Consider the following 23,652-nt stretch of genomic DNA (forward strand, 5'->3'; position numbering starts at 1 on the left):
TTCTTGTACCAAGAAAATGCACGGCTTTCATGAAACCAAAAAGAGCACCCCAGTTGTTCAGAGAAAAGGAATTGTTGTCACATAAAGCCTATTGCCTAGCAACAAAACAGCACACCTTTCTTCCAGCCATGGACACACACAGCCTCGCCCTCTTGCCTGCTCATTCCTCCTGACTGACAAATACAGGGCTCTTTTGATAGGATCTGGGGTTGGGAGAACTGAGTTTTAAGGTTCTGGCTTAAAAACACCAATCAGTATGAAGTTTTGAAAATAGCTAAGAATTTAATCATGCAGTCAGAGCCTCTGAAAAAGCCACAATACAATAAAACAAGAGGACCATTGGGCTGAGTTCCTTTTCTGTTTTGTTTTGTTTTGTTTTGTTTTGTTTTGTTTTGTTTTCCATACTGACAGTTTCCCAGGAGAGTCACTCTTCTCCCCCGTAGCCACAGGCACCAAAGTCCTTCTCTGACTTTCATGCTTAGAGTGAAAATGGAGGCTTGCAACCCAGCACTTCTCTTCAGACCTTAAATCCATTGGTGAAAACCCATGCCCATCAATGCCAGCTTTATTTCATTGCCAAATGCTAAGTCACAATGAGCAACTTACCTCCTTTCATACGTAGTGTATAACAGAACCATTGGACAGAATGTTTGGAAGCAAGTTGTTAACCAACATTCTATAGAACAGAGTGTATTCAGTGATGACTCACAGATAAATTACTTCACCCTCACGGACCTCAAACTGGGTGTGCCATTTGCTGTAGATTGACTCAACGCTTAACCCTTCCAGGTATGGAGAAATCCCACTTGCCTTCTTTCCCCCACGATACCTCAAGTGCCTCTGAGTGGTGGCAGACACTGCTGGGTAGGAACAATAGCTGTTCACAAGGGCTATCTCATCACAGAGCACGATTACTTGTTTCTCAATACATGTTTCAGCTATCAGTGGGGCATTGATTGTGGGAAAATGCAAATTCCAGCAGTTCAGCAATTAGATGCAAAAAACAGGAGTAAAGCATCTCTAGCAATGTAAGCGGTTTTACATTCAAGAAAAGCTCAATATTCTCCAACATGTTACCCCATCCCACTTGTTATCTGTTCTGAAAGACATTTAACATGTCTTTTTCCCATCAGCATCCAAGGTCTTCGAGGTCTTCAACTTTTTTTTTTAAGCTTATCTATTTGTTTGAGAGAGACCGACATGGTGTGAGTGGGGGATGGGCAGAGAGCGAGAGGGAGCAAGAGAGAGAATCCCATGTAGGCTCCTTGCTGTCAGCACAGCACCTGATGCGGGTCTCAAACCCACAAACCATGAGATCATGGACCGTGAGATCAGGACCTGAGCCAAAACCAAGAGTCTGACACTCAGACCACTGAACCATCCAGGCACCCCAACGGACATTTATTAAATGAGCCACCCAGGCACCCCAGGTCTTCAACATCTGATGCCAACTGATGACCTGAGTAGGAGGGATAGGTCTGTATATCTCACTCAGGTTATGCTCCTTCTTTTTGTAAATGTTCTCTTGTGTAAAAAAAAAAAACCAGGGACACCACTGTGGCATTAATATGAATACATGCAGCTTTAGTCATGAAAGACATACTCCCCCAATTTCTTTGTGATTTTATGACTTGTCATTTTCTTCCAATCTTCTTTCCTCTGCTTAAGATCAGTAATAATAGGAGTCTAATGACTTGTGATAATAGCAAAGGCAAAATATTTAATCCCAGCCCTGAAATGTTGGTATAGTCTTAAGACTGTTCATGGAGGGCTGATGATTTCTGCAAGAACTAAGAATGATCTAGAGTCACAAGCTGACCCAAAAGGCTAGGGGAGTACTTTTTTCTCTTTTTTTAAGATGTTAGTTTTTAGAGCAGTTGTAGGCTCACAGAAAAATTGAGGTGAATGCACAGAGAATTCCTATATACCCTTTGCCCACACATACACACAGCCTCCCCCGTTGTCAGCAACCCCCACCAGAATGGGACATTTGTTGCAGCGGATGAACCTACATGGGCACACTGTCATCATCCAAAGTCCATAGTTTACATCAGGGTTCACTCTTGGTGTTGTACATTTTATGGGTTCGGATAAATGTATAATGACATGTATCCACCATTATAGTAGCATACAGAGCAGTCTCGCTGCTCTAAAAGTCCTCTGTGCTCTACTTATTCATCCCTCCCTCCCTCCAACCCCGGGCAACCACTAATCCTTTTACTGCCTCTATAGTTTTGCCTTTTCCAAAATGTCATATAGTTGGAATCATATAGTATGTAGCCTTTTCAGATTATCTTATTTCACTTAGTAATATGCTTTAACATTTTCTCTACATCCTTTCATGGTTTGATGGCTGATTTATTTTTAGTGCTGTATAATATTCTATTGCCTCATTGTACTAACCTTTATTCACCTACTGAAGGACATCTCGGTTGCTTCCACATTGTGCCAATTTTGAATAAACCTGCTATAAATGTTCATGTAATGGGCTTTGTGTAGACACGAGTTTACAGCTCATTGGGGTAAATATCAAGGAATATGATTGCTGAACCATATGGTAAAAGTATGTTTAGTTTTCTAAGAAACTGCCTAGCTGTCTTCCAAAGTAGTTGTACCATTTTGCATACCCACCAGCAATGACTCAGAGTTCCTGTCGCTCCAGAGCCTCACCAGCATTTGGTGTTGTCAGTGTTTTGGATTTTGGCCATTCTAACAGGAGTGTAGTGGTCCTCATTTTTATTTTAATCTGCTGCGTTTTCCTGATGACAGAGGATGTGCAGTATCTTTTCACATGCTTATATCTTCTTTGTGAGATGTCTGTAAATGTTTTGGCCGATGTTTCAATCAGGTTGTTTATTTTCTTATTAATGAGGGAAAGTAGTTGTAAGGGGTAATTCACTCTCTTCATCAGCTAAACACCCAGATGTCTCAGCTGTGCCTGTAAACTCTATGGTGCAGTGAAGCTCTACCTCCTTCCAGAATGGTCCTCAGGTTGGCACAAAGTGCTCAGAGGCTAAGGGCACAGTCTTGGAGACCCCAGACTCTGTACCCTTCCTACTGGATAACCTCAGGCAAGTTACTTGATCTCTTTTATGCTCAGGTTCCTTCTGCATACAAATTAAGATCATAATAGTTCTCATGTCTAGGGGTTTGTACAGATTAAATAAGATAACATTGACAGCACTCCAGCATAGTGCCTGACACACCAGGTAAGCACTCAGGAAACACTACTTGTTATTAATAAGAAGTGAATCATGGGAAGGAGTTATCAAGTGAAACTGGGTCTTGAGAATCCCCGTTGGCCGGTTTGGTTTGTGTGTCGGTTGCTAGAAACACCATAACAAAATCCACAGATGAGGTGGCTTCCATAACAGAAATTTATTTTCTCACCATCCTGGAGGATTGAAGCCCCAAATCAAAGTGTCAACAGTGCTGGCTTCTCCTGAGGCCTCTCTCGTCGGCTGGCAGATGGCCTCCTTCTCCCCATGTCTTCCTTGGTCTTCCTTCCGTGCATGTCTGTGTCCAAATTTCCTCTTCTTGTAAGGACACTGGTCATACTGGATTAGGTCCACACTAATGACTTCATTTTAACTTATTTACCTCTTTAAAGACCCTATCTCCAAATACAATCACATTCAGATGTCCTGAGGGTTAGGACTTTAGTATACGAATTTGAGGTGGAGGGGCACAATTCAACAGATAATGGTTTGGAAAATCTATCTGCTTTGGTCGGGCTTTTTCAAGAAAACGGCATAAGCTTTGAAGGGACCAGGAAAAGGCAATCTCCCTGCTCTGCTCTACCGAGTCTGAAGTCTGCTTTCTGGAGCCTGGCACATGAAGGAGTCAGCACTATTAAATGGAACAAGCAAAAGGTGCCTTGATAAATGGAGTCCTCTAGAACACAGGCCAGCTACCAAATCCCACAGCCCCATGTGTTATCAGTTGAGTTGCATTACCCCAAATGTGACCTTATTTGGAGGTAGGGTCCTTATAAAGGTAACCAAGTTTAAAATGAGGTGTTTAGGGTGGTCTCTAATCCAATATAACTGTGTTGTAAAAGGGGGAAATTTGGACCCAGAGACACACGCAAAGGAAGATGGTGTAAAGACACATTTACAAGCCATGAGGGAGGCCTAGAATAGGTCCTTCCTTCAGCCCTCAGAAGGAACCAATTCCACTGACACCTTAAGCTAAGACTTCTAGCCTCCAGAATTGTGGGAAAATAAATGTCTGTTGGGGCGCCTGGGTGGTTCCGTGGTTGAGTGTCGGACTCTTGATTTCAGTTCGGGTCAAGCCCCCAGGGTCGTGGGATCAAGCCCCACATCAGGCTCTGTGCTGAGTGTGGAGCCTGCTTAAGATTCTCTCTCTCCCTTTCTCTCTCCCCTCCCCGCCCCCTGCCCTCCTCCACTCCCGCTCTCTCTCAAAACAAATAACATTAAAAAATAAATAAATAAATGTCTGTCACTTAAGCAGGTAGTTTGTCACAGTAGCCCTAGCAAGCTATCGTGCCATGCTTCCTTTCTGTACCTGACAGCTATATGTTGATGGTATTTAGGCCTTAAGATACAATGATGAATAATTTACATTTCCCGTCCTTAAGAAGCTCAAAGGCTTTGGAGGGGTAACAATTACATTAAAAAATCATTTGGGTTGGGGTGCCTGGCTGGCTCAGTCCATAGAGCACGTGACTCTTGATCACAGGGTCATGAGTTCAAGCTCCACATTGGGTGTGGAGCCTACTTTAAAAATCAGACAATCAGGGGTACTTGACTGGCTCAGTTGGTAGAGCCTGTGACTGACTCTTGATCTCAGCATTGTGAGGGATTATGAGTATGAGCCCCATGTTGGGGGTAGAGTTTACTTTAAAAAAAAAAAAAACTTAAAAACACCATCTAGGTTCAGTGTGGCTGGTGTTCCATTTCCTTGTTGGTCAGGAAATAGGTTTTCAGGTTTATTTTAATTTGGTGTCAGAACCCTGACTCTGGCTAAGGAGGAGTCGTACTCTGTGGGGTGAGGGGCAGCATTAGACCTCCTTTAGCATCCTGCCAACTGCCCTTCTCACCTAACTCCCCATCCAGTCTAGCCACCCTCCAATCCTTCTGGCACACAGGATCAGAGTCTTTGGGAAGACAAATCAGGTCTTACCACAGCTCGAACCATCTCACTCCTCTCTGGCTTAAAGCATTTCAGTGATTTCCCGTTTTCCAAACATGAGCATACCCCCCTAAAATGGCGTATACGCTGGCATGGCCTCCTGGGTCAGCTATGCTGACCTTACTCCCCCACAAGAACCTGGGTTTGCTGCTCCTTCTGCCTGAACCCCCCTTCCCTCCTCTCTTGACCTGGTCAATCTACCTCCCTCCAGATCTTGTTCATTCATCCATCATCGCTCCTAGAGAACTTTCCTTGAATACCCAACTTAGGGCAAATCTCACATGGTCCTCTCCAGCACCGGGTACATCTACCTCCTTATCATAGTTGAGATTTTTTAATTTATTGGTGCAGTTTTAAGCGCTATGAAAGCATGTCTATATCCATTCACTATAATATCTTCGGCGCTTGGGTACATGATTGGGGCTCAATAAATATTGTCTGAATGAATCAATGAATAAGTGAGTGAGTGGGTCAGTACTGACCCCTAGAATTTCCAATTTGGGAAGCAAGCTATCGTATTTGAAAAATAGTAAAGTATTAGTGAATATGAACACAGTACAGATTTGAGCATCATTGTAGAAACAAACTTTTTGCAAAGTTGGTTAGTATTAAAAAGCTCCTTATCTCTGGAAATCAGCTTCCTCCTATGGCTTTGAGTACATTTTCTGAATATTTACTTAATTGTCTATTCGCTAAAAAAATCTCTCACACATGTTTAGAGAGATTTTAAGTAATTCTAATCCCCTCATTTTTAAACAGTCAGACACCAGGCACCAAGTTAATCGATTTCATTGCCAGACTGAGAATTCTCCAAGCCTTCTGAATTTAATTTAAACTGATTGCATACTGAATGAGTTTGAAGGACTGTAAAGCAAAAGTGCATCTGCTCCAGAACTGATCTACCAAACGTTCATTGGGTTGTGCTGGTGCGAAGAGCATTCTGCGTCTAGCGGCCCAGCCCCGGAGGACGTGGTGATCTGTGCGCACACGGGTATAAACGAGAGTCACCGTGCAGCAACGTAAGTGCTACCCAAGGAGGGTTCAAGATGCTATCAACCTCTCACAGCAAATGGAAAATGTTAGACTTAACACAATCACCCCAACCCTCTACATTTGAATGAGAATCACGATTGGAGAAGGAAACACCCTGAAAAAAACCAAGATTGAATTACAGTTTACCTAACAGCAGAACAAATAGTTGGGCATTCGTCTTTCCTCACCTTTAGAAAACGTGAGCTAACTGCTTCCTTTGTCAGCTTGCCTGAGAATGCCCCTTCCACTCTTGTCATTTCTTTGTATTTCCCTCCCTTCCTCCCTTGGCCAGGGCCTTTCTCCCGGGATGTAATTATGTTTTTACTTTGTAGTTGGTCTTTGGCCACTGAGTTCCCTCAGGAGAGGAACTCATATTCCCTAAATCACCTGACTTTTCAGTATATCCTCCTTGATTCCTGGCTTTCTTAAAAATACAAATAAACCAATTCCCTATTAAAATACTTAAGAACTTGGAGTGGACAGGGAATTCAGAATCCTAAAATACAGGTTCAACCTTTCAGCTATTTTGGAGTATTTATAATGCAGCTCTCTAAACAACATGGAAATTGGGATGGAAATCAAAACTGTTAGCCCGTTCAAGGCAGACTTTCTAACTGTGAGATCATGACCTGAGCCGAAGTCAGACACTTAACCGGCTGAGCCACCCAGGCGCCCCTATAAGCATAATTTATTACTACCTACTTCTCTTCTGACCCCATTGGACAAAATGGCTCAGGTTAGTCAAAATGTTTTCCTCTGATATATTTTTAAACTGTCAGGTCCAATTAAGTTCTCGGTATATTAGCAAGTAAAGCTATTTTATGGTATCTGCTTTCTTTCTTTCTTTTTAAAGTTTATTTATTTATTTTTGAGTGGCAGGGAGGGGCAGAAAGAGAGGGGGAGAGAGAGTCCTAAACAAGCTCCTTGCTGTCAGTGCAGAGACTGACTCTGGGCTCAATCCCATGAACTGTGAGATCATGACCTGAGCCAAAGTCAGATGTTCAACCGACTGCACCACCCAGGCACCCCTTCCTTCCTTCCTTCCTTCCTTCCTTCCTTCCTTCCTTCCTTCCTTCTTATTTTTGTTTTTTAGTAGGCTTCACACCCAGCATGGAGTCCAACTTGGGGCTTGAGCTCATGACCATGAGCTCAACACCTGAGCTGAGATCAAAAGTCAGATGCTTAACCAACTAAGCCACCCAGGTGGCTCATTCAATCACCCACTGCATTCAGAATTTATAGAAAGTAGAGTTTCTTGTTATGTAATTAGCTAACAAGAGATGTCCCTTCCTGAGAGGAGAGGTGGCTATGCAGGTGGCCTGCTAGTGGACAGTAGTCTCTTTTGGTCTCTAGGTCACTGTTTGTTTGGACCCCAGCAATTGACTCCAGAGCTAATCAGATAGGGAGAATGATATGATAAGCCAAAGTCACTCACTCATGCATTTGTTCATTCAACTGATATTTATAGTTGGTGCCAGGCACTGTCCTTGACCTTGGGGAAACAGCAGAGCACACCGCAGGCCAAGTGCCTGCCTTTATGGAGTTTACATTCTAGCAAGTGAAACAGACCATAAATATATAAACAAGTAATGATGTACTTTTATGTCCAGTAACATTAAGTGGGATGAAGAAATTAAGGCAGATGAAGGGGTCAGAGCTGATGACAGGTGATATGAGGGACCTATTACTGACATATCCCAGTTTTGAATTAAAAAGAGGCCTGCAGAAATGCTCTGTAAGTCTTGATGTTTCAGGGCCTGTTTGATACTCCAAATTCACATCCAGGTTACGGTCAGTCACAAGGATCTACAATTAGCTGAATTGTAAAGGTACACCACTCTGAGTGTCGCTTGTGAGTGACAGAAAACCCAACTCAAACAGGTGTGGGAAAGAAAAGAGAATCTCTTAGTTTGCTTAACTGAAAACTTCAGGGGGGTTAGCCAAGCTGGACCCAGGAGTTCAAATAATGTCATTTGGACCCCAACCTCTCTTCTCTTGGGTATGCTTTCTTCCATTTTTACTTCATTTTCAGCAGGGTCGAGCAGATATCTGAATAGCTGAAGTCCATCTCTGTCTCCCAAGAGTTAAATCGACAAACAAAAAATGGAATTGAGTCCCACTGAAAGAATTGAAGATCTCTGCTGAAACCAGTCACTGTGGACAGGGGGATTCCACCTCCTCACTGGCCATTCTGAGACACGTGTCCAAACTCAGAGCTAGGGTTCAAGGCAGCTCAGCAAACCACATGGGCCAATGATGGAACAAGGCAAGCGCTGGTTCTGTTACTGGAAGAACGGGGAAAGGATGTTGGGGAACTGAAATCAAGAAATGTCCATGATCGCATATAGAAACTCTACTCTTTTACATCCTCTCCAACACCAATTTCGTTACTGATGTCACAAATAACATCTTTTTATATTTTGTATCCATTAACATGGGGGTATAGTTTGTATTTTGGGCTTTTATCCTTTGAATCCTACACCAAAATTAAAAGTGATTTATACACCTCCATTCCAATATTACAGGATTATGTATTTGTCTATGTATTTACCTTTATCAGAGAACTTTATATTTTCATGTGCTTTGTGTTGCCATACAAGTCATTTTCTTAAGAGGAAAGTGTGTATACACATACACACACACACACACACACACACAAATATATTTCTCATTTTGGCAAAGTCCTTGTCCTTCAGTTACCTCGGGGTTTATTATTGTTCTGTCTTATGGATTTTTTTTAAAATAATTTATGATCTTTTCCTTTAAGCTTGAATAATTTTCAAGGTGCTTTCAGTCTCTTGTTGCTTTTCCAGAACCTTAGGTCACCCAAACCTAGTCTCTGAACTTAGCAGAGGTAAATAATCTCCTTGCCTTAGAAAAACTTAACCGCAAAGAGTCTCAAATAAATTGTTTTCTCCTCAGTGTGTTTCTCTCATTGATTGCACGGCTCAGAACCCCACCAAAATGTAACATCGTCTGAGATCCATGCATGGTGAGCATTTAGCGGGACCATGCCCAGTGTGGTCCTCTGCAGTGATATGTCCTGTTGCGGAAAGCAGAGGTCCCAGAACCCTAGAGATTTTCTGCAGAGAAACTTTACAACATCACTTCCTGGAAAGATCCCTGGCTGGGATCTTTTAACGCACCTTGTGGAACTCAAGTGGGAAATCCAACTTTCTGAAAGTCTAAAGCAGTTGTGTTATTCAAACAATTAGGGATTTAAACAATTTGAGCTATTTTTAGTTTGTGCAGACCACAAAGTTGTAAATAACAAACGTAAAGGCTTCATGCTGGGCATATAATACGGTTTTCTAAAAGAAGTTGCCGTGTTCGTTACCACTGTGGGGTTAGAGGTATGGGAACCTGCCAACAGTGGTATGTTTCCTGGATGTCATACAAGCTACACCTGAAGTTTTAGGTACCTTTTACGGCAAATTAAGTGCTCTCCAATAGTCTCTGCATTGATGTCTGTTCATATGGTTTGTTGGTGAAATTATTGGGCAGCTTTTGCTGATAATTATGAGGCTTCCGAACTTAGAATCCACTTTGACAACATTCTGCTGAGACTGCATAGGTCCCTAGACACGCCAATTGCATGCTCTGTATTGCAGAGTTTCCTTACCTGGGTAAATGCAAATGTGATCAATAAATACAGAACCAGAATGGAAACTGACTGTGGTAATCAACATACCAACTGGGATCCAGGCCACAACTTTTAGAGCTTGCTTTTCTACCTGTGGATCACCTGCTTCCCACAGTTTTCTCCCTTCTCTTTATCTGACCCTGATCTCTCTCGCATTAGAAAAAAAAGACACCAGGCATTCTTCTTATCGCCCCAAAGAATGTGAGCTCTTTATTCTTTGACCTCACCACACGTTGTAACTTTCGCGGAAGTTCCTTAGATCTGCGCAGTGTTCCAGTTATCTATGCACATCGTATCCTTGCCCTCACTGGCTAGACTGAAGGATGTAAATTTAATCATGAAACTTCCCACGTTTGCAGCGTGTGTCGGTGTTGTGCAGCGCATATGTTGTCTGGTGCGATGATGTCCGACTCTTTTTTTTTTTTTAATTTTTTAATATTTTACTTATTTCTGAGAGAGAGCTCGCACAAGCGGGGGAGGGGCAGGGAGAGAGGGAGACAGAAGATCAGAAGCAGGCTCCATGCTGACAGCTCAGTGAGCCCAATGTGGGGTTTGAGCTCAGGGACCGTGAGATCATGACCTGAGTGGAAGTTGGATGCTTAACCGACTGAACCACCTAGGCACCACCTTTTTTTTTTTTTTTTAATTTATTTATTTATTTTTGAGAGGTGGGGAGGGGCAGAGAGAGGGAGAGAAAGAATCCCAAACAGGCTCAGCAGTGTCAGCACAGAGCCCAACGCAGGGCTCGATGTCATGAACCCTGAGATCATGACCTGAGCCGAAATCAAGAGCCGGACCCTCAACCAACTGAGCTGCCCAGGCACCCCTAATGATGTCTGACTCTTAAATGTGTGGTTCCTGGATGAAACTCCATCATTATCTTCTTTCCTGAAAATGTGCTTCCCACTTTGGTACATCTCCTTGAAACAATTTTTCAAGAAATTTCAAGGAGTTGGTGATTAGTCTACAGTGGAAATATTTGTCTAGTATGGAGTCTAGGGAGGCCAGACGCCAGGTCAGCATTTTTCCTGAGGAAAAGGAACCCCCTTGAAACAGAAGCATACAATCTTGGGTGTTCATGAAATAGAGAAAGAATGAGGGATGCCAAGTTTCATCCTATGGCAGATGGATGTTGAGCCTCAGACATATTTTCTTCTTTCTAAGAGTAATTAATGGATTTTTCACTTCTGGTTGTGAAAATGAAAATAAAAACCAAGCAAAGCTGTGATGGTCCTCTGCAAATTTGGATACGCTCTGGAAATGTCCTTTCAAGGGTTGGCAACCTTAGGACATAAACAGCTGGCATTTGAATCATGTTCTTATTTGATAGGGCAGATTTTACCAGCCCCACCTGATACAAGAGAAGACTGCAATCATGGAGGTCACCCCAGCTACTCCAATGTAGAGTTTTCTTTCAGCCCCAAGTCTCTGATTCCATCTCCTGTGCTATGCCCACTACCCACCCTCATCCTGTAGAAGAATCTGATTCTTCACAGAAATCATGGAGGGTCCCAGAGCAGGAGGTCAAGCTCTGGTTGCTTGCTTTTCATTCCAGCCTGAATGTCTCTTTCAGGACGATGCTGGGCCCCTCTGGTCCCTGTCTTCCAGGCCCCCATTCCCCAGAACATGTGCGCACGTGCGCACACACACACACACAGGCACACACACGCACACCAGCTAGAGAACAAAAAACAGGGTGTAGGGTCCTGCCTGCTCCACCTTCACATTCTCACAGAGCCAGCCAGGATTCCCCGCTGTGAGGACGGGAGCCAGAATCTCCTGCCATCCAAGCAGGGACAGGCAGTGGCCACCATGTCACCTCAGCAATTCCCATGATGCCAGGGGTCGGCCTAGAGTCTCCAGGGCTTGCTGGCCACTGCCTCTCCCTCCCTCTGGAGAAGCTCATCAGTTCAGGTATTCTGCAGGCCTGCCAATTTAGTAAATATTTATTAGAGACAGTGACTCACATTTATTTATTGAGTCTCTACCCTGTTCAACACACAGCAGTACTACCTACTAATTAAAATTTGCCGGGCGCTCACTGAGCACATGAACGGACATTAATATCACAATAGCTCTAGGTGTTGTGGTTATTTTACAGACGAGAAAAGACAAATGGCTTAAGGATCTTGCTCAGGTTTTACAAGAGGGTGAGTGACAAACCCAGGGCTGTTTCTCTCCACAACTACCCGGCTGTAGGCAAGGAGCTGAGGATATAGAAGATGGCGGCCTAGATACCATTGTCATACCAGGCGTGATGGGTTGAATTGCATCCTCCAAAAAGACATGTTGAAGTCCTGCTCCCCCATACCTCAGAATATGAGCTTATTTGGAAGTGGGGTAATTACGGATTAATTAGTTATGGTAAGATGAGGTCAGATTGAAGCAGGGTGAACCCTTAATCCAATATGACTGGGTTCTTATAGGAAGAAAAGAGACACGGAAAGAAGGGGGCCATGTGATGACTAGGCAGAGACTGGATAATGTGGCCACAAGCCAAGGAATGCCCAGGGCTACTGAAAGCCAGAAGAACGGGGAAATCACTGGGAGGTGGTTTCTGAGGGAGCACGGCCCTGCTGACATCATGATTTCAGCCTCCTGGCCTCCAGAACCGTGGGACAATAAATTTCTGTTGTTTTAAGCCACGAAGCATGTGATGCTCTGTTATGGCAGCCCCAGGAAGCTAATAAACCAGGTTAAATGAAGAGTGTTTTAATAGGGGTATGCAGCAAGTAATATAAGACTGAGTCTGTTGGGGCACCTGGGTGGCTCAGTCGGTTAAACATCCGACTCTTGATTTTGGCTCAGGTCACGATCTCACGGTTCATGGGATTGAGCCCAGCATCAGGCTCTGAGCTGACAGCACAGAGCCTGCTTGGGATTCTCTCTCTCCCTCTCTCTCTGCCCCTCCCCTGCTTGTGCACTCTCTCTCTCTCTCAAAATAAATAAACATTAAAAAAAAAAAAAGACTTAGTCTGTTATGTAAGAAAACAGAGTGGGAAGGCCTGAAAAGAGAAAAAAAGCATGCTCGTTTGCACTTAGTCTTTTTTTTTTAATGATTTAAATATTTTTCTAATATTTATTTTTGAGAGAGAGTGAGCACAGGGGAGGCACAGAGAGAGAGAGAGAGAGAGAGAGAGAGGGAGACATAGAATCGAAAAGCAGGCTCTGTGCTGACAGCAGAGAGCCTGATGTGGGGCTCATGCTCACAAACTGTGAGATCATGACCTGAGCTGAAGTTGGCTGCTTAACCAACTGAGCCACCCCAGCACCCCGTACTTGCTCCTGAAGGGTAAGTAGGCTTCAGGAAGTGAGTAGATGGGGCAGAGCGCTGAGCACCACAGCCAGGCCACGGAAAGGCACAAGCCCAGGCACAGAGGAGGCGGCCTCTGACCCGCCTGGAAGGGGAGAAGACCTGTGTCAGTGCAGTAAGGGGGTGGGGAGTGGTTGTCAGGCTGTTGTCCCCAGCCTCATCTGGCACCCCTTCCTCAATGAGGGGTCCAAGTTGTCTCCTCTGGGCCCAGGACCCATCTTGCCCTGAAGCAGCTTTACTCTGCGGGACACAACACCAAGCTAGCCAAGGTCTGCCCCCTTTCCTTCTTGTTTTTATGACACCTTCAGGTTCCCCAGTCTCCTTGTGCTGCTCAGTCTAGTAACCAGGTTACTCCATTCATTTGCAGGTCCCCTCCCTGGGAATCGAGTCCTTCCTCTGTTGCCTGGGCCCTGGACCTTCCCGGAGCCTGGTGACTCCTTCCAGGACCTTCTACCCATGATCACGCCCACTGAGCTGCCTGGTTGTGCCCTCTGCCCAGCTGGGCCAGCCTGTCTGGCCCCACAGATGGCCTGGTTCCAGGTCCCAGTTCCTCGCAGCCACTCCAGCAGACCCTGCCTTGAGCTAGAGCCCTGAAGGTTTGCGAGCAGGAGTGTGACATGATCCAAACCATAGCTCCAGCTGCCGTGTCAATGTTGCGCTGAAAAATGGATCATGTGGAAGCCGTATCTGGCAGGAACAGCGTGCTTAATGAGTATTTGTTGGCTCACCTAACAGATTAAAAGGCAACAACATGAAGATTGTTGTGATTGTCCAGGGCAGAGCTACTGAGCACCTCAATGTGGCCTTGTTTCATTTCATTTTATTTTATTTTTGTAAAAGTTTATTTATTTACTTTTGAAAGAGAGAGAAAGAGAGGGAGGGAGAGAGTGGGGTAGGGGGAGAGAGAGAGAGAGAAAGAGAGAGAGAATCCCAAGCAGGCTCCATGCTGCCAGTACAGAGCCTGACTCGGGGCTCAAACCCACGAACTGGGAGATTGTGACCTGAGCTGAAATCAAGAGATGCTTAACCGACTGAGTCCCTCAGGCACCCTGGCTTTGTCCCATTTTAGAGACAGATGACAGCAGGACAAGGGACTAGGGGCCTTGGGCTCTATGATGTAGAGGGGAGAGTGAGGGCTTTGCTGTTCAATCATCTGGCTCCAGTCCTGGCTCTGCTGCCGTGGGGAAGTGACTTCGCCCCTGGGCCTCAGTTTCCTCTCATGGCACATGTCATGTGAACACCCACCTGTCAGAAGGACTGGAAGAGTGAGTGTGGAGCTTGTGACTGTTGACGTATGTGGTGGTCTCTGCCGTGGGAAACGGGTCAAGGGGTGGTAGACCCTCACCCCAGCCTCTAATTGCTTGGAAGAAGAATCCAAAGAATAAGGCATCACCGAGGTTCTTAAGGGTCTGGGGCACCTGGAGAAGGGGGTTACCTGGCAGGCACGCAGACTCAGAAAATAAAACTAAGGCGGTTGAGAAAACATAGACCAATTACACACATGACTGGATCTGGGTGCAACAAGAGAATAAGAAGTAGAAGCCCAGGGGTGCCTGGGTGGCTCAGTCGGTTAGGCGTCTGACTTTGGCTCAGGTCATGATCTAGCGGTTTGTGGGTTTGAGCCCCGCGTCGGGCTCTGTGCTGACAGCTCAGAGCCTGGAGCCTGCTTTGGATTCTGTGTCTCCCTCTCTCTCTCTGCCCCTCCCCTGCTCATGCTCTGTCTCTCTCTCTCTCTGTGTCTCAAAGTTAAATAAGCATTAAAAAAAAAAAAAAAAAAGTAGAAGCCCAAAGCCAGCCGGACTGCCCTGACGCACATCGTGGTGCCAAGTCCCAGAGTGTTCGGTCCACACAGACCCTTGGGGCTGGCAGACGGCTGGTGTGGACCGAGTGGCTCTAGCTGGGGGAGAGAAGGGCTGGATGCCAGGCTGAGAAAATAGATGCGGGAGTCAGGCCAGAAAAGAAGAGGTGGATATGAGTGGAATTGTCCAGATCCGTCCAGAGGGTGTGGATGGGCAGAAGATAAGGAGCTGAGAATGAGACAGATATTTACACCCAGTCTGACTGCCAAGCGGGCGCTGAGCCCCTCCAGGGGCGATGTGGCCCGCAGCCTGCCTGGCACAGCCGTGGAGTGGAGCCGTGGACTCCCAGAGCACCTGGCTGTGGACAGGGCCAGGCTGCTCTGCCAGTTATCCTCTCAACTGGCAAGCCGGGCACAGTCCTGGCCACATGCCCAGGTCCCTTCTCAGCAAAGGGGCCCCGACACAGTGTGCTGCATTCACTTTTTCAGAGGTTTGTGCTCCAAAGCTTCGTAACAATTATAATTGAGTAGAAATGAAATACCACTCTGAGTTCTACAACCAAAATTTTAAATTTGTAAACAGAGAGAGAGAGAGAGAGAGAGCAAGCAAGTAGGGGAGGGGCAGAGAGAGAGGGAGACACAGAATCTGAAGCAAGCTCTGGGCTCTGAGCTGTCAGCACAGAGCCCGACGCGGGCCTCGAACTCATGACCTGCGAGATCCCGAGCTGAGCCTAAGTCGGACGCTCAGCTGACTGAGCCACCCAGGTGCCCCATTGAAGTCTTTAATGAGGAAAGGTTTCGTTGTCTCAGGAGGCATTGGGAGAGTCCAAGCAGGAAGTTTCTGGCAGTCTGATGGCACTGGAGGGACGGCCATTGCTTTCCGCTTGTGTGGAGCAGCCTGGGGGAGAGACTAGGGTGCCTTTATAGTGTGAAGCCACCTAATACAGAACGCTCCTCTTTCCCACCCTGGTTTCAAAACAGTGGAGAAACACCGGAAAGCTTTCTTGTGCTAAAGCAGCTGATGGGAATGTGGCCTACATCTGCGGGCAGGTGGACATCCTAGAACCACAGAATTAGAGGGGTATGCCGCCCTCCCAGAGGTGGCCCTGCACCACGTGGGCCTCCCAGCTGGGGCCCGAAGGGGCAGAGCCCCCCTCTTGGCCGGTGAGCTGGCCCCAAGAGAGACAGAGACAGGCTTCACATGACCAGGTTCTCCTTCCAAATGAAGGCCTTCTCCATCGAGGGGACAGGGGAGGCCAGACGCATTACCCTCGTGGAGCTCCCTCAGAGGGAAGGAAAGAGTCTGTCTTCCACACGGAAGTGAGGTAGGTGTTCCTTAGTTATGGGATCTTCTCAGTTGCAAGTTCCAGAAGGCACGGCCAGGCTTTGGGATAAAGGAAAGAGGACGGATAACACCAGAATTCTGAACTTTGGGAGAGTCACAAAACTCAGTTTGTCAGCGTCTCTACCCATTTGATCACTACCGGCTGGCTAGCACCCGCCCCAAAGTCATGAAACCCGGGACGGAAACCCCAGCAAACTCGGCTCTAAGACTTAACATAGCTTTGGGATCCAGGGTAGGCTGCTTTGCTTTCTTTCGTAAACAATTTCAAAATAAAGGCAAGTCTCGGGAGACGCATGCCTAACATCCCAGGTGTGTGGTAGGTGGGTCCAGGAGGAGAAGCACGTTCTAGGAGGGCTGGACATCTTGAGAAGAAGAGGGCTGCCTGGAACAGCGGCTCTGCACCGAGTACCCACATGGCGTGCTAGGTCGTCTCTGTGGCCTCCCCGGGGGAGGTTTTGTGGTGACAGAGATCAACCAGCGGAGGAGCTGGCCAATGACAAGTTTGTGAGCCATTGCTAGTCTAGGTGCAAAATGGGCTGTTCTGGCAAGGAGATGTGCAGAAACCCAGAAGCTCCTCTAGCTTGGTGGGTGCATATGCAGGGCAAGGGGCCGGGCAGACAGCTCGGACGGCACCATAGCAGCCATCGCGGGGAGGACCTGCCAGGGAGGACCGGCACACAAATGAGGAGATCCCTTCCCTGAACATCCCTTAAGTCTAAGCCCTTGAGTTATCAGCCGTGCCAGACAATCCCCAAAACAGAAAGTATGACCAGAAGAAGTATGTGCAGAACGGAAAGACTGGATAGCAAGGCCTGGGGACCACCTGTTTTCTACCACATCCCGACGTGTGGAGAACAGCCTCTCCCGGCTGCTGCCCACAGGGCAAGAGCATGTCTGCAATGACAGCACTCTGGAGCCGGGGGGCATGGGGGGGGAATACTACATGCACGGCATTGAACCCATGTGCACCACAGATAATCAAGCCGGTCTGTAGAGCACAAGGCAGTGGATGTACACACCCAGTCTACAGACATATTTTGTTTGGCTTGCAGCGTGTTTTGGAAAAAAAAAATTTAACTCACTGCCAAATGTAAGAATTGGGAAATTTCGTGTCAAAATCAGGATTTCAAGCTTTTCTTGAAAGGGTAGACATGTGGCAGGATAGGCTCACATTCTAGCCTGGCAATAGCCATCAGCAGAAACCGAGGGGTGGCTGGTCCTCTAGACGGTCCTGCTTCTCCAGTGACCACCATTCCTTCAGTCTGGCTGCTTCCCCCCTGTAGCATTCTTGTCTATAGTGGGGTCTGCGGTGGTGTGCCAACAATCCCAGATAACGGCGGGTTGGCACCCGCTCCAGATCTTACAGTTGTCTTTGGATGTCCAGCCATCCACGCATTCCTGAATCCAATTGGTGTGTGTGTGTGGGGAGGGGTCCGTTGAGGACCAAGTCCCAGGAGGTGGCTTGGAATTGCAGACTGGCCAAGTGACAATGCCAATTTCATGGGAATTCACAGGAAGTCTGCTAAACCCCCAACAGCCAAAGGCCAAGTTTTATTAAGTGTGATCTTTAGGGGTTTCATCTGTCTTGCTCCCCCCTGTAACCCACTGCATGACGAGAAGCAGGAACTCAATAAACATTTGCTGAATGACGTACATGGTCCATGTTTCATCCTAAAAGCATTGCTCAAGATGTTATAAAGATGAGTTCATTCCGTAGATATTCAGTAAGATCCAGCCAGGTCAGGTAACCTTCATCACCTGCTACAGAAATTTGTCTGCCCTGTTACCAACCAGGTTTTGCTGTTGTTGTTTGTTTGTTGTTGTTGTTTATTTTAAGTGCCAAATCTTCAGTGTATGTTCAAATCTCTAGGATCCACACATTTCAATGCTTAGTGAGATAATATAGTCACTACAAATGCGCAGGGCTCTGTGTTTGATTCAGCCCAATAAATATTAACTGAGCTCCCTTTATCTGCAGGGTTCTGTTCTAGGTACATGAGCTACTAAGAGAGCAGACTCTGGCTTTCCCTTCAAGGAGCTCACGGTCTGAGTAGACAGCAATCCAAACAAATGCTAAAGCTACCTCTGTCATGCCGGACATTTCCAGCTCATTAACCGCTTTATTAACTTAGCTTTTGTGAAACCAAAAAAAAAAAAAAAAAAGAAAGAAAGAAAGAAAAAGAAAGAAAGAAAGAGTCATGATAAAAATGTTTATGGTTGATTATATTCTGCAACCAAGCACCTGATTAATAATAAGTAATTTATTCGGGACCCAGTCAGCTTTCACATTAAGTGTATTTTTTTTTCCATGTAAAGCATTAAACCAGGAATGGAAGAGACACATCAACTTTAGAACAGGGGCTTCTCCAGGGGAGGGCTAGGTGGGTTTCAGTGCTTTCTTTTTTTCATGAAATGTGAAGATAATGTGATAAAATATTACCATTTGTTAAATTTGGATAGCAGGTACATAGTTGTATATTGAATTATTTTTTGAAGATGAAAACATCTTGGGGCGCCTGGGTGGCTCCGTTGGTTGAGCGTCCGACTTTGGCTCAGGTCATGATCTCATGGTCTGTGAGTTCCAGCCCTGCATCGGGCTCTGTGCTGACAGCTCAGAGCCCGGAGCCTGCTTCGTATTCTGTGTCTCCCTCTCTCTCTGCCCCTCCCCCGCTCATGCTCTGTCTGTCTCTCTCTCTCTCTCTCTCTCTCTGGCAAAAATAAATAAACATTAAAAAAATTTTAAAAAAAAGAAAACATTTTATAATTTTTACAAATTATAAAACAACATGCTTCCTGATAATACAGAGGAGACACAAATCCGTTTCCTGGGAAAACTATCGTTAGGAACAGCATGGGTTCCACTTTGTGCCCTTGGGGCCCCTGAGGGATGTGGCCCTGTCTGTCTCTGGCCTATGTGACCCTAGTCGGCTATATTTGGGTTATTGTCTGTTCTTTGTAATATTTCTGCCTCTTTGCCATCAGGCAAAGGCGTCAGGCGTTGCGTCTTACTGCTGTCAGGGTGTCTGCTCATACCTTGCCGCCTCCTTTCTAATCTGCTGTGTCCTGGGAAAAGAGCTCATCAAACTTGTTAGAACCCCAACTAAAACTGGAATGAAGGGAAACACAGAAAGAGTCTTAATAGATGAATTGTTTAAACAGTTTTCCCCCACCATCATCTGCTTTTCAAGGGTGTTTGGGGATCTAAGGAAGTCAAGCGTTTTCCAGGGCACAGCAGTAAGGCGTGTTGGAGAGAAAACTAACCTGACTCCTGTGACTTCGATACTAACTAGCAGTGTTCATTCATTTGTTTATTCAACAAATACACATTGAACGCCAACTAGGCGCCAGGCACTGTTCTAGCTGCTGAGGGCAGAGCAGCGAACAGACAGACAGGAGGAGCTTCAATTCTTGTAGGGGAGGCAGAAAACAGCCGCAAACAAGCAAGACACAGCAGAGAGCGTGAGGTGCTCTGAACACAGCACATGAGGTGAAGGAGCAGGGAGCGACCTGGGAGGTGGCACTTCTTGTGGAAAGGTTGGGAAGTGCTCTCGCAGAAGGCAGTATTCGGATAAAGGCCAAGTTGGCAGAGATGGGGGAAGGGCATTCTAGGCAGAGGGAGTGTCACATGTGAGGTCCCTGAGGCAGGAATAGGTTTGCTACATTCACGGAACAGAAACTCTGGACAGCTGGGCACAGTTAGCACAGCACCAAGGAGACCAACAGCAGGTGCAGGTGGAGAAGCAGGCAGGCAGGGATCCTGAGGGGCCGAGGAAGGGGTGTGAATGTCATGCTAAAACCCACTGGCTGGGGAGATACCAACGGGGCACATTCTGTGAAGCCGCTGGTAGGTCTGCTGGATCGGAGGCAAGACAGATGAAGGATGAAGTGGGGTCAGGGGATGGAGAGGAACTCAGGCTGGCTTCTAGGTTTGGGACCAAGCAACAGGGCTTGGATGCGCCTGCTGTTTGCCAAGAAGGGGAAGGTTGGGAGACAGGAGACACCGAGTAGAGAGTTGTTCCTGGTGGGGGAGGTCGGGGCTGGGAATGCTATGTTAGCCTTGGGACTGGATAACATGGCCTAGGAAGTAGCTGCACACAGGTAAGGGCCCAGAAATGAGCTCTGGGCTAAGCCTGCGGTAGGAGGTTGGGGAGAGGGCCCTGGAGACGGGAGAGCGGAAAAAACAAACCCTAAGAACAGAATGCTCCCGGGGACTGTTATGTGTGGGGAAGGCTGCTCAGGAGAGGGGTAAGATGAGGCAGAGAAGTTTGGCCCCTGGATTTAGCAAGACGAAAGTCACTGGCTATCTTGACAAGAGAAGTTTGGGTGCAGAAGTTCGGGCAATTAACTTAATTTCTGTGGGGCTATTTCCTCTTTGAAGTGTGGGTAATGGAATAAATGACATCTGAGGTCCTGTCCACTACCTCATTGTACAATTTGTAAGCTGGATTAAAAAAAAAAAAAACTCATAAAATGATCAGAGATAAGAAAAATGAGAAAAGATGCTATACTAAAATTTTAGGGCATTTATTAGTTAAAAAGTTGTGTGGTCATTAATACGCTTCTACATAAAACCCAGTAAGGCTATTTATGCAATGTTTTAAATAAGCTAAGGAAACTTTAAAATAGAACACGGAGTGGCCAGAATTCTTAGCAGACCCGAAGTATAGAAGCTGTTCGATCAAAACTACCAAGAGACTCCTTCTAGCTTATTGGCTGAGAAGTCCCTTAAACATGATCTCTAGACACAAGGCAGTGGCCACCTGTCGGGCTGCCTGAGTTCTTACCCCTCCTTTGCTCTTTCACCCACCGTCCTGAATTTTCACACAAGGTTATTGAGTCCTGAGAAATAACCCCAATTCTTGTTTGGCCAAGGGCACCCTACAGTCTTTCCTATTGCCTGTTGCCTATTCTTTTGAAGTGAGAGAGACTAGAGACTGTCATACTATTTGTGAACTTTGGTCGAGATAATTCAGCACCAGTGCGGAGACAGGCTCGGAGGTGATCTCGGAGGAAACCTGCCCTCGAGGGATGTGCCTGCTCTTGTCCTTGCTGTTGTGTCTAAAGCCACCTTGAGCTGCCCTGACTTTAGTATAAACTTGCCTGAAGAACTCCAAGCGATTTACCAACGGCCTTTCACCAGGTTCAGGGGGAGACATAGGATTTCCCTCATCTAGCTAAAAAACGGAAGCCCTAAAATGAGGAGAGAGTCAGCCGTTCAAGGTGATGGGCAGGTTCAACGAGAGCAAGGAATGGAATCCAAGACTCTCAGCTCCCAGTCTCCTCACTTCTTTCCGTGACATGGGGTACCAAATGTGAACAAAATCATGATTTACAAATACAGGGGGAGAACTTTACAAAAGAAGCATGAAGGGAGGGGTAAGTAGTATTTGTCAGGATCCTAACACATCCTAAGTCAGCTGTTCTCAAATTCTGGTATACATCAGACTCACCTGTGAGCTTGTTAAAGCCATAGATCCCAGGGTTCACCTGAGGCTTACTGACCTGTCATTCCTAGAGGGGCTCTTTGGATGATTCTAATAATGCACACTGAAGTTTTAGTACCACCGTCCTAAGCAATTCTCATAGATGCCTTGGAATTCAGTCTTCTGTGTGTCCTGGGGCCACAGGAGGGAGAGTGGGAAGGGGTTTGTTTAGGTCTGAATGTCAGATGAAAATAAATTTCTCCTGGTAAATCCTCTGAAAGCACTCATAAGATACAGCACAAATGTTTTTTGTGGGGGCGGAAAACCCTGTACATGTTAGTATAATGCTTACAGTTAAGATGTGAATACGTATGCAAACCATGCCTCTATGCTATTTTAACTCACACAGGAAATTATGCCTACAAGTCAAAACTAAATGCTCCACTCTATGACTCAGTGACCCAAGAACACCATGGAATATGTATTATTATCTCCATTCTGCACATGAAGAGCTGGGAGCTCGTCACTTTAAAAGACTCGCCCCAAATGACCAGAATTCAGACTTAGCTCTATTTGCTTCTGATCTTTTCTTTTCATTAAACTTTTTGAGATTATCTGTAGATTCACATGATGTAAGAATGTGATCTTTTCATTTGGACCACGTTGCCACAGGCCAGTTCATTTTTAAGCATTTCCCTGAAGGGCAAAGTTCGGAAATGCTCCAGAAGGTCTTAGGGCCACTGCTATTTCAAACATCCAATTTAAAAGACGATAAACTGGGTAAGATTAAAAAAAAAAAAAAAAAAAGATTAGAGGCCTATCCTATGAGAAGAGTTGGGGACCAAACATGGCTAATGAGACTCCAGACGGTGATAATGAGCTAGAGATAGCGTGCTAGGAGTGACCAGTTCCATCCAAACTATTATCACTGGAGGGTATTTAAATCTCTTTTCATAGTTCCTACCACCTTTACATCTCATTTTAATATAAAAGAAAGTCTCTCTTCAGGAACACACTTGTCAGAATACAGGACAAAATCTCAGAAAAGGCCTCTGGCCACACCTGTGCCCCTGCAACGCTGTGGGCCTGCAGCTTTGGGGGGGTTACCCCGTGAGCCATCTGTCCCTGTGACAGGTTAGGCCTTACGGGGAGGTTGGCACTGTGCGAGGCACTTTGCATGCATTATCTCATTTAACCCCTACCTGTCCTTGCAGGAGGTGCTAGTCGCATCCCCGGTCGACAGACGGGGAAACTGGGCCTTAGAGTATGGTGCTTTGCCCAAAGTCACCGGTTACTGTCTGTGCCAGGATAGATTTGAGCACTGTTTTAGGCATCCTCCACATATCACCTCTAATCCTCATAACGACCCCATGAAATAGGTGCCATAACTGTGCCATTTTACAAATGTGAAAGCACAAACTAGCTCAATAACTCGCTCAACTCACGTAGGGAGTTAGTGGTGAGCCCAGCAAAGGAATTCAGGAGAGGCTCTGCTCTCAAGCATTGAGCCAGCATCACAATCACCTGGAGGGCCGGGAGACACAGATTGCTGGGCCCTAGTCCTAGTTTGTGCTTCCGGGGGGCGGTACCTGTGACTTTCCATTTCTGCAAGTTCAGAGGTGAGGTCGACGCTGCTGGCCTGGGAAGCACGCTTAGAGAACCACTGCCTTAGAGTTAGCTGTCTTGATCACTGAGTGACAAATCCTACTGGCCACCAAAGTCCATGTGTGTGTGTTTTTAAAATGTCCTCTGGAGAACCATCTGCAAAAAAAAAAAATATTTAAAACAATCCCTAGAATTCCTGCCTATGGAGATTTTACCGTAGCTCTGAGTTAGTCAAGTCAAATTAGACCACAATGTGCCTGCCCTTTAACCGGAGCGTTCAGCCGTGGAGCGTCTTCTATGCTTGTGTCCTCAGCCGAATCCGAAGGCAGGAGCTCCGAC

At 46.1% G+C, this 23,652-nt stretch overlaps 2 long non-coding RNA genes across 3 annotated transcripts; both read left to right on the forward strand.

The window, feature by feature from the left end:
- The first annotated feature begins 628 nt into the window (after positions 1–628).
- Positions 629–6,912, forward strand: LOC109245374 (uncharacterized). The gene is made up of 3 exons (XR_002070841.2): positions 629–789; positions 5,914–6,385; positions 6,708–6,912. It is a non-coding gene; the product is annotated as an uncharacterized LOC109245374 (long non-coding RNA).
- A 658-nt stretch (positions 6,913–7,570) lies between these two features.
- On the forward strand, positions 7,571–8,697 carry LOC109245375 (uncharacterized). 2 transcript variants are annotated; one of them, XR_002070843.2, is made up of 2 exons: positions 7,571–8,067; positions 8,219–8,697. It is a non-coding gene; the product is annotated as an uncharacterized LOC109245375 (long non-coding RNA). The 2 variants fall into 2 exon arrangements; XR_002070842.2 differs by having other exon boundaries at positions 8,222–8,697.
- Positions 8,698–23,652: the final 14,955 nt, after the last annotated feature.

This window comes from Panthera pardus, unplaced genomic scaffold, assembly GCF_024362965.1.
Source record: "Panthera pardus isolate Hobbes unplaced genomic scaffold, ASM2436296v1 HiC_scaffold_17, whole genome shotgun sequence".
Taxonomy (NCBI): Eukaryota; Metazoa; Chordata; class Mammalia; order Carnivora; family Felidae; genus Panthera; species Panthera pardus.